General features: G+C 45.6%; 1 long non-coding RNA gene across 1 annotated transcript; it reads left to right on the forward strand.

The window, feature by feature from the left end:
- Positions 1–2092: 2092 nt before the first annotated feature.
- LOC118691977 (uncharacterized) lies at positions 2093–7696 on the forward strand. The gene is made up of 2 exons (XR_004981105.2): positions 2093–2581; positions 7381–7696. It is a non-coding gene; the product is annotated as an uncharacterized LOC118691977 (long non-coding RNA).
- Positions 7697–9542: the final 1846 nt, after the last annotated feature.

Here is a 9542-nt window from a genome sequence, read left to right on the forward strand (position 1 = left end):
TAAAACGTGGAGAACAGTATTTATGGGCTGCAATTAGCACTGACCCACAGGAAAAGCGGGAGAGGTCGGGGATCCCGCCCAGGGCTGGACAGCGCCTGGGAGCAGAGTTTCTCTGGGGCAGGACTCTCTGGAAAGGATCTCGGAAAAGAGCCCGAGTTCCCAGGGAGCTGGCCGAGCCTACGAGGCTTGCAGAGATGATGATGAACACCCACGCTGGGCCTGAATCCCCCCGTTCTTTGCGGATCCGTGCGGGTCCTGTCCCGGGGGTGAGGGAAGCTCCGCGTTGTCCGTCCCTGGAAAAGCCGTGCGGGGACCGGGCGCTGCGAGAGCCCGGCTGGCCGATCCCGCTGCTTTCCATTTGCCGAGTTCATTCCCCAGACACCATTAGAGCTGCCCCTCGGGAGCAGATGGTTCCCCTCCGTCCCGAGCTTCATCCCGGACAGATTGCATACAATTTATTAATAACCCAACAGATGCTCGGGCACTTTCCAGCTCAGATTATATTTCCTGATTGCTCAAATCCCGGCGGGGGGGGGGAGCTGTTCGTTTATCTTCCACCGTTCCTCTTTGTGCCTTACCAGCACCGACCCTCCAAGGAGGGAAAGGGTGACATCCTCGTGTGCGTGTCCCCGTCCTAATTCAGGGTGTAAGTGTCTGATAAGTAAACGTGGCCCGATGCCAGCCTTGGTTTGGGTCTCCCAGCCCCGTACCCGGGAGAACCGGGCTCTGTGCTGCCGGGGCTGCCCCGCTTCCCCCCGGCACTGCACGGACGGGCCCTCCGGTGCTGCCGGTGCTCGGCTCGCCAGGGTCTGGCACGTGTCGTGATTCCCAGTGAAACACCAGGGACTTACGCCCTTTAATTCCAAGGGTTGTGCTAACTGGGCCGCGAAGAGCCAGGTTCCCCATCCCGGAGCTGCGGGGATTGCGGCATCCAGGTGAAATTAAAACATCATCGTGAAAAAACGCTCGACACGAACTCCCCCCGCCTTGGGCAGTTCAGGCAGTGAGACAGGCAGAGCTGAGGGCCGGTAACCTCTTCTTCCTCACCAACACAGGGTCTGAAGAGAGGAGTATTTGTAATTTCAGGAGGGGGATGTACAAGGAGATATACAGGGCTTATGCCCTGTGAGACCCCTCCTGGAGCAAGATAAAATGCTCCGAGCTCCAGAAAAAGCCATCACAGACCTTTCAGCAATGCTGTGTTCAATTTTAATGTATAAAATGGGCTTTTCTTTGCTCTGTAGGGAGAAGCACAAAAGCAGCAGGTTGTTTATCCTACTGAATAAACTAAATGTAGGTCTCTGAGGGTTCTTATGCAAACCACTTACCTTGAAACACAGCCCCACGGGAAAGTGAGCTATGGAGAGAGGCACAGTAAATGTTTTACATCTTCAAAGCAGCATCCAAATGCCTGGCTCAGCACCAACTACCATCAGGTATCAAGGAAGGTAGGGGCTGCGATTGTAATTAGGAATGCAGGAATCACTTTTAAGGCATAGGTAACAGGATATTTGGGGCTGGAGTTTATTGGAGCCTGAGGCAGGGATTGACCCTAAAGGCTCACGGCTAAAATTAAGTCTTGAGGCTGAAGGTTAATTGCTAAAGAGAGAGTTTGGAGGGAAAATGCATTTATTATTAGGACACATGCCACAGTGTAGCTTTAAAATAAAAATAGGCAATCATTTCTGCTCAGTGGTAAAAGGCACTTCACTTTCTGTGAATGCAGGTGAGAGACACTCTCAGCAATAACAGCAGAAGAATATTAAAGTCTGTTACATTTTTCATAGCCCTTGACATTTGCAATATAATTCCACTTCCTTGCCTTCACCAAGCCAAATAGATTTAGTGCGGGGGGGAGTTTTCTTCATTTCAGCCTCTGTAAATAAAGTCAGAGAATGATGTGGTTGCAGGAGAAATAGTTCCTTCCTCCTTGCTCTACAGCAAGAGGGGAGAGCAGCATGAAATGATGGAAAGGGAAATCAGGGTATAAAAGCTGAGGGGGTTGTTAAGATGGCCAGAGGAGAGGATGCAAGGGGGGGCTGTGGGCTGGCAGAGACTGAGCTCTTTGCAGTTTCAGGCAGAATCCCTCTAATACCTTGCACCCAGAACCCACAGCAATTTCATTTCTTATCCAGAGGTTCCCCTAATGCCTCAGGTTCCCTGAAATGTCCACCAGAAAGGAAGTGCAGGGAAATTCCGACACTGGCACAGGTTTCCTGGCCAGATAGTAGCTTTTAAATCCAGGTTTTAATGCTTTGTCCATCCTTTTTTCCTTGTTTTTACAATAACAACTACAAGTATTATCCAATGGCAGAAATTCTTAGAGTTGGCTTAAATTAGACAAATCTCTACCTGTAGTTCTTTTCTCTCCCTTTGCTGTACACCAGCTGTGCAGGTCCTGAAAGCCATCTCCTTTTTCTTTCACAGGCCTTCCAAATGCTTACATCCTCGATGAGTTTTACTAGGTCCCAGAATAAAGCAAAGAATGAGCAAAACCTGAGACAGCAACAAATCATTTTCTGGATTGATCAACATTCTTCAATCACTCACCACTTTCTGTCACTGACAAATTGTCAGCACAGTAAGTAAATCTTCCTTAGTCACACACATATTTTAAGGGAATGATGTAATGATGTGATCTGATGCTGTCTTGCTTATTTCTGGTCCTTCTCATTAATAAACTCAAGAAAAGGGAAATACAAGAACAACCAAAATAACAGTGTTACAATTAGAACCTTGTAACAAACCAAACTAAAATTGTAAGGATTCACCTCCTACATTTCCCCCCTTTGTTCCCATCATAATTGCCTTGTGAATGAAAGGCTCAGCTGTACTATTCATCACTTGGAGGGAGAAACATCCATAAAGACCAAATGGAATCATCCTCTGAAAGATCAGCTGGATAAACTTGCAGGAGAGACCTCAATTGGCAACTTCAGCTGTCACCAGGGAAAGGGAATGTGGAAATGTCTGGGGAAGAGGGAAAGGGGTGGGGAGCTGGGGCTCCTGCAGCACTTATTCCAAGTAGGAAAAAATGTTCATTTTCTGCAGACTGCTTCTACCTGTACAGATTTCTAAACAGGCACAGGTAGTGATGCAGGGCCAGGCTCTGCATGTTGTCCTTGTACAGTTTGACAGGAAGACATTGAAGTTTTCTCTAAGGTACAAATCTGGTACAAACCTCTGTCTATATTCTAGACAGAAATGGTTGAATTATAAGTGATTGCAGAGACTTGGGCAGTTTGGAAAATTGCTATGACCAGTTGGGCCTCTTCCACATGTCTTAAATCACACTACAGTCTTAGCTACAACTCTCCTCTCCTCTCCTCTCCTCTCCTCTCCTCTCCTCTCCTCTCCTCTCCTCTCCTCTCCTCTCCTCTCCTCTCCTCTCCTCTCCTCTCCTCTCCTCTCCTCTCCTCTCCTCTCCTCTCCTCTCCTCTCCTCTCCTCTCCTCTCCTCTCCTCTCCTCTCCTCTCCTCTCCTCTCCTCTCCTCTCCTCTCCTCTCCTCTCCTCTCCTCTCCTCTCCTCTCCTCTCCTCTCCTCTCCTCTCCTCTCCCTCATATTCCCAAAATTTCCAGTGTTTAAACTCAGATGAATGATCCTGGCAGTATCACAGAGACACTTTCTTCTGCCCAAGCAATACCAAAATTACATTGCCCTGTATTTGAGGTGGGAGGCCAAAAATTTGGGTCAGTCAGTAGACTGGGTGTGCAAGTAATGGGTGTGCAAGTAATAGGAGACATGATTGGTGCAGGGCACATCCAGGCTTTGGGAGATTCCTGGGAAGCCTGGCTCCAACTGAGACAAACAAAAAACAGGACAGGTTTGCTTGATAATTCTGCAAAATTTTGCCCTGAGCTACACAAATGTGTACAAACTGTACACAAATGTGATGCAAATATGGAAGTGTTCAAATTGCCTCATTTCTTGCTGTGGTCACAGCAATGTGTTTGGCTATTTTGGGTTAATGAAAGCAAAACCTGTCAGCACAGAATGCCAGAATAGTTGTGTTTAGAAGAGATCTCTGGGCAATACTTGGTGTGTCATGTTGTGTCCCCTTCCTCTGCTCACAGCAGGTTCCTTGGGACTGAATCCAATCAGTGATTTTACTGTTTGTTTCTTTGGGATCAGCTTTCAGCATTTGAAAGCTGAAAAAAAAAAAGGATTTATTTGAAGGGTTTTGCTTGGTTTGTTTTGATGGAGATGTGTCCACATCATTCTTGTTTCAGAGGCATTTTTGTGTACATGAGCTTAAAAATGTTCCCTGTCTTTGTCAAGCCTGCTGCTCTCTGCTCATCTTTAAGGCAACAACCAGCTGTATGTGTGCCAAAAGATTTTACTGGAAAAAACCCCATAAAGCAGCAAGCAATCCAGTTAAGCCAATGAATGACAGCACCACAGCCCCAGCCTAGAAAGCACTGAGAGCTGCATCCAGACTGATGCTTAATTTGCCACCAAAATAAATAAATAAATCAAGCCTTAAGCACCCTGAGGTTCATCAGGGAAAAAAAAGCCAGTGCAGATTAGCAGATTCCTCACTAGTAACTGGGAGGAAAGGAAAAAAACCCTGGAGCCTGACTCACAGGCTCAGCCCTTGCAACAAATCCGGGCATTACTGTCCCCTGTATTTTGCAAACTGCAGGATGTCAGGGGCTGCACATTTCCATCAGACACCCTAGTCAGACTTGCAGCATAGAAAACTGTCCTTGGTCTTTAATTTTTTTTTTCCTTTCCTCATCATTTTGGTCTCTTTTGGACAAAAGCACATTCAGGTCTGCCCCACAGGATGATCTGCTGTCTCTTCTCTCTGTCCAGGGCCCAGTTCCAAAGGGCTCACTAGAAAGCTGCAGCCTGGGGGATTCTGTAGCTGCTTTATTTGTTCTGGAGAACATCAGACAATGCTGCTTTCCCAATTTTTCTGTTAGTACAAACTTCTTATCAGGCTTATACCACTGCCTTGTTTACCACTTCATGGCTTTTCCACTGAATCCCAGAAAGAAGCCAGACATACAATCCTAATGAAAAGCTCAGCATGTAAAGAGAGAATTTATATTTCAGTTCTTGCCTTTGCTATTGGTTTTACAAGTGATTGCTCATCAGAAACCAATTACCCCAGAAAGACTTGGGTTTGGGTCCCTACTGATGTTAGCAGGATGAATAGCCTCATTTACAGTCTCTCAACTGGAAAACAAAAAGTAATGATAATAAAAAAAAAAAAAAGTATTTTCTAATTCTCTCTGCCTCCATTGTAATTCACAAGAAAATTAAACTAATAACTCTCTCTGTGAGCGTGTTATGCAGATGCCAGGAGTCAGGGATAAATGTATGAAACTACCCCAGGGAAAGTCCCCCGGGAAGGAACCTCTGAGCAGACAACTATTATACCTTGCAACACTCAGAGCTTCTCCAGCAATGCAATCTGTGCAGAGAGGAGGCTCTTTCAATTTCCTTTCCTCTCCCTCCCCCCCTTTTCAGTTGAATTCCACTTGCAGGCAGCAAAAACTTCCATGATTTTTTGCTGGGCTTATTTCCCACTCCATCTCCATTCCCCATTTGCATTTAGAGGCCGTTTTTTCTTTATGAAAAAAATTCCCCATGCCAACAGAATCAAGCTCTTCAGAAATGGCTCCCAGAGTGGTCTTCCTTCCTAATACCTTCAGCAACCAGGCAGGAAAGCTTGGGGAGGTGGCACGAGGGTCCCCACTGTGTGCTGTGAAGATCCCTGCAGCTCACATCCATGTTTTAAATTCATTTTTATCATTTAAAGAAGAGATAGCATTAATAAAAAAAAAAAAAAAGAGTGTGTGATTTGTCTGCCCATCTCCAAGAGAGGAGGAGCAGGAATGAACTTCCAGCTCCTCCCTTGCAAGACTGGGGGTGTTTTGCTGGTCCCTGAGATTCCCTGTGTGGATTTTGGACACACAAGGCTGGGCGCAGCAGGGCTCAGGAGGCACAAGCACAGCAGATGGATGGTCCTGTCCCAGCTGGGTGCTGGTGGAGCTGTGGGTAACATGGAGGGGGCACCATCTCACCAGGGATTTGGGAGTTTGCAGCCAAATCTTTGTGGATCTTTATGGATACACAGGAAAAGCAGAGCAAAACTGGAAGTGATTGGGTCGGGCTTCTGCTCAAAGCAGGGTCAGATTTGGTTGAAATGCACAGGGGAGCTACAGCAGATATGAAATTTGGACACAAAAAGATGCAAAAAAGAGGCCAGAAGGTGGGTCCTGAAGTGACAGCAGGAGCCTGCTGGAGGCTGCTCGGATACCAAAGGAGCACAACCATCAGAGTGTGTGATATCTGATGGGCATTGAGGGGTTAAATGGTTCGTGTCATGTGGCACAAGGAGCCAAGAGGACTCTTGGGGAACGTGGGGAAAGGATTCAGCCCCAGATGATCATCCCTTTGATGATCTCCTTACATTCTGGGGCAGCTGTCAGGCTGTTCTGCAGGGGGAGATTAAGACAAAGAGGTGGTTTAGGTAAGCAAGTGGATTATAACATGGCATTTCCTAGAAATAGGAAAAAGATAAATTTCACTTGTAGGAACTAATTTCAGGATTACATTCCTGAAGTTTGGTCTGTAAGGAGATACTCAAATGGTAAATCTTTTCCTCTGATCTCTGATAAAAAGCTAATGTCAGAGGGGTGCTGGGCGTGTCTCCTCTAAATGATATTAAAGGAAGATCAAGAAGGAAAGTGGGGACAAGATTGAATCCTACAGGTGGGATTCAACCCCAGATTAAACTCCTTACATTTAGATCCCTGTGTGGATATGTTCCATCTGCACTCTGGGGAGCTTTGGAGATTTAGTCAATAGAGACTGAACAACTGCAGAGCAAGAGCAGTGACAAATTAATCCTAGAGTCCCCAGCCTTCACCCTCGGCAGTATGAAAAAAATTCCTGTCAGCTAAAATACCAAGAAATAAGGACATGGACTTAAAAGTAAACTCATCAAACCAGTGAGGCTCCCCTGTGATGCCACAGTCTAAGCTAACCTCTGAATTTCAGATATACTTGGGCTGGAAGAATCTCTGTGTTATTGTCTGCACCATGCTGAACTCCAGTGCTTTCTAGAGGAAAATTTGGACACAGAAATTGGGTGACTCACTGCAATAGAACAGAACAAATTCAGACAGCTCATCTTTTCTCTGGGTTCATGTAACAGTTTAACCCCAATTTTTCTATTTCCCATGCAGCCTGCTATCAGAGAGTCTCTGCATCCTGGCCTATCAGAAATCCTACAAATGGTCATAATAATTTTCTTGATTGATGGTTGCTTTTCCTGCTTCTATTTCCTTTGTGTGATTTATTTTCTATGAAGGCAAAATGTATGATAAGAGACTTCTGGAGCTATTTAATGATATTTTCTCTTGTAGACATCATTGAAATGGACGGATTGGATGTGAAGACCTTAGTGAACCTTCTGGGAATCTTTGTTCTCTCTCAATTTCTTCTGATGCAGTATTTTTCACCTGTTGTTGCAGATATTCCTAGCAATGAATTAAAATAAATATCTCATCAGGAATGCCTGCAGATCCTCTGAATGTATTTCTGATAGTTGACTGCACAAATGTTTTATTTTTCAATCCGTTTAACATGAGCTTGTTTGCCTTTCTTGCTGGCGCTGGAGGAGCACTCTGAATCCTGAACACTGAAATAAAAATCACTGCTATTGTTTAAAACATGCAAAAATGTATCATTTATTCAAATGTAAGATTTGTAAGTCATTGAATTTCATGGGAGAAGAATCATTAGTCAGAGTGCAGGCTGCACTAGGGGTCATATTTAATTTATTTTCAAAGCCTTCATTCGTGCTTTTTGGTCCAGTGTGTCATAAGTTATTCAATACACAAAGGTGTCTACTTATGTCTCAAAGTAATTAAGCTGATTAAGTCATATTATCACTAACAAGAAGCATTAATTCCACTTGAGTGAATGCTGCAAAACAGAGCCAGTGACATTTCCACCACTTAAACTGAAAATACATTATAGGCTAACTGGGAAGCAAAAGTTTCCCTCAGCCCTGGCCTGTTCTTCCATCTGATCTCTATGGAGGAGTTGGCAAGTGATGTTTTCAGAGCAGTGAAAAGAGAAAAGGTGCAAAGGAGCAGAGGAAATCAGCACGTGACAATCATGCAGACGTTTTTCAGTGTGGCACAGGCTAAGTTATTATGACAGAAGCTAAAGAATATTTATTTCTACAAAACATTTACCAAGATCAAAAAGGAAACAGGAGGAAGGGATCCAGCCAGGAACAGGCTGCTTTGTTGGTGGGTTCAGGGACACATTTAAGAGGCAATTTGAAAAGAAACCCAAATGGATCTTGACCCAGTCTTGAATAAATTAAGGCAGGTTCCAGCATCATCGAGGAGAGGAGAGGAGAGGAGAGGAGAATAAATTCCTGGCATCTTTGGAGGATCTAATAACCACTGAGTGCCACAGATTGGGCTGGATCCAAGGTCCATGCAGAGGTTCTCATGGATTTTGGCTCTGTCCTGCCAATACCTCTGGGAACTGAGACCCACCTGTACCCATGGCTGTAGCCAGCCTGACCCAGCTGCATGCAGAGTGCTGTGTCCATGCTGAGGCTTTTTGGGGAATTTGCTGGCTGCTTCTTGATTCTGTGTGTGGCAGATGGGAGCAGATCTGAGCATCAGCCCCTCTGGGTCTTTCCCTCTGGCCTCTTTTCTCTCTACCTCTGGATTCGTTTTGTCTCTCTGGGACACGTTTTCAAGTCATTACAGAGGTACAAGAGATGTTTCCATCTGAGCAGTCTATTCAGCAGCAGCAAAAGCACAAACCCCTGTTTGTGCTGGTGCCCAGAAGTGCTGTGTGCCTGCCTTGCATGGCCTGAAGCATTTTGCAGCCAACTGCACCACATGGCAGCTTTCCCACTGTCCTAGAAGCAAATCTCAAGCTGGCTGGCGGGTCCCTGAAAGCCAAATTTGCCTCTGGATCTCTGAGAGAGCTGGAACATGTGAGAGAGGCATCCAGAGAGGGTTCTGCTGAGCAGATCTCCAAAGGAGCTCTCATGCCCAGTGCATTACCAGGCTACAGAAACCAGCTAATGCTCAGGAGTGTTAGCACAGGGAGAGTTGTAAAAATAACCAGTTGTAGGGCAAAGACCTTGCATTTTTAATGAAACCCTGTCCCTGTGGGAGAGCTTCAAAGGAGATCTCATCTATTAGATGGACGATTCTGACCAGACATGCCCTTTGAAGAGGGATAGTAGTGTGGTTGAATTAGATTTATGCAAGTCCTCTCTGCTCTAAAGCATGTCCCTTTTTATTGTGCCTTTTTATCAGTATGGTGATTGAAATGAAAGATTCAAACTGAGCTCCTGTCAGTGCAGGTTTTCCTTCAACTGAGCAAAAGCAGATTCTGGGGGAATGTGGGGTGCTGGGGCCTGGGCTGGGTGCTGGCTGCTCAAATCCCTTTTGGAAGGTGCCTGAACTGAACATGAAAACCTGGGAGTCAGCAAGAAGTACAGATATGTGTGTGTGTGTGTGTGTGTGTGTGTGTGTGTGTGTGTCATGGT

Source organism: Molothrus ater, chromosome 15, assembly GCF_012460135.2.
Source record: "Molothrus ater isolate BHLD 08-10-18 breed brown headed cowbird chromosome 15, BPBGC_Mater_1.1, whole genome shotgun sequence".
NCBI classification, from domain to species: Eukaryota; Metazoa; Chordata; class Aves; order Passeriformes; family Icteridae; genus Molothrus; species Molothrus ater.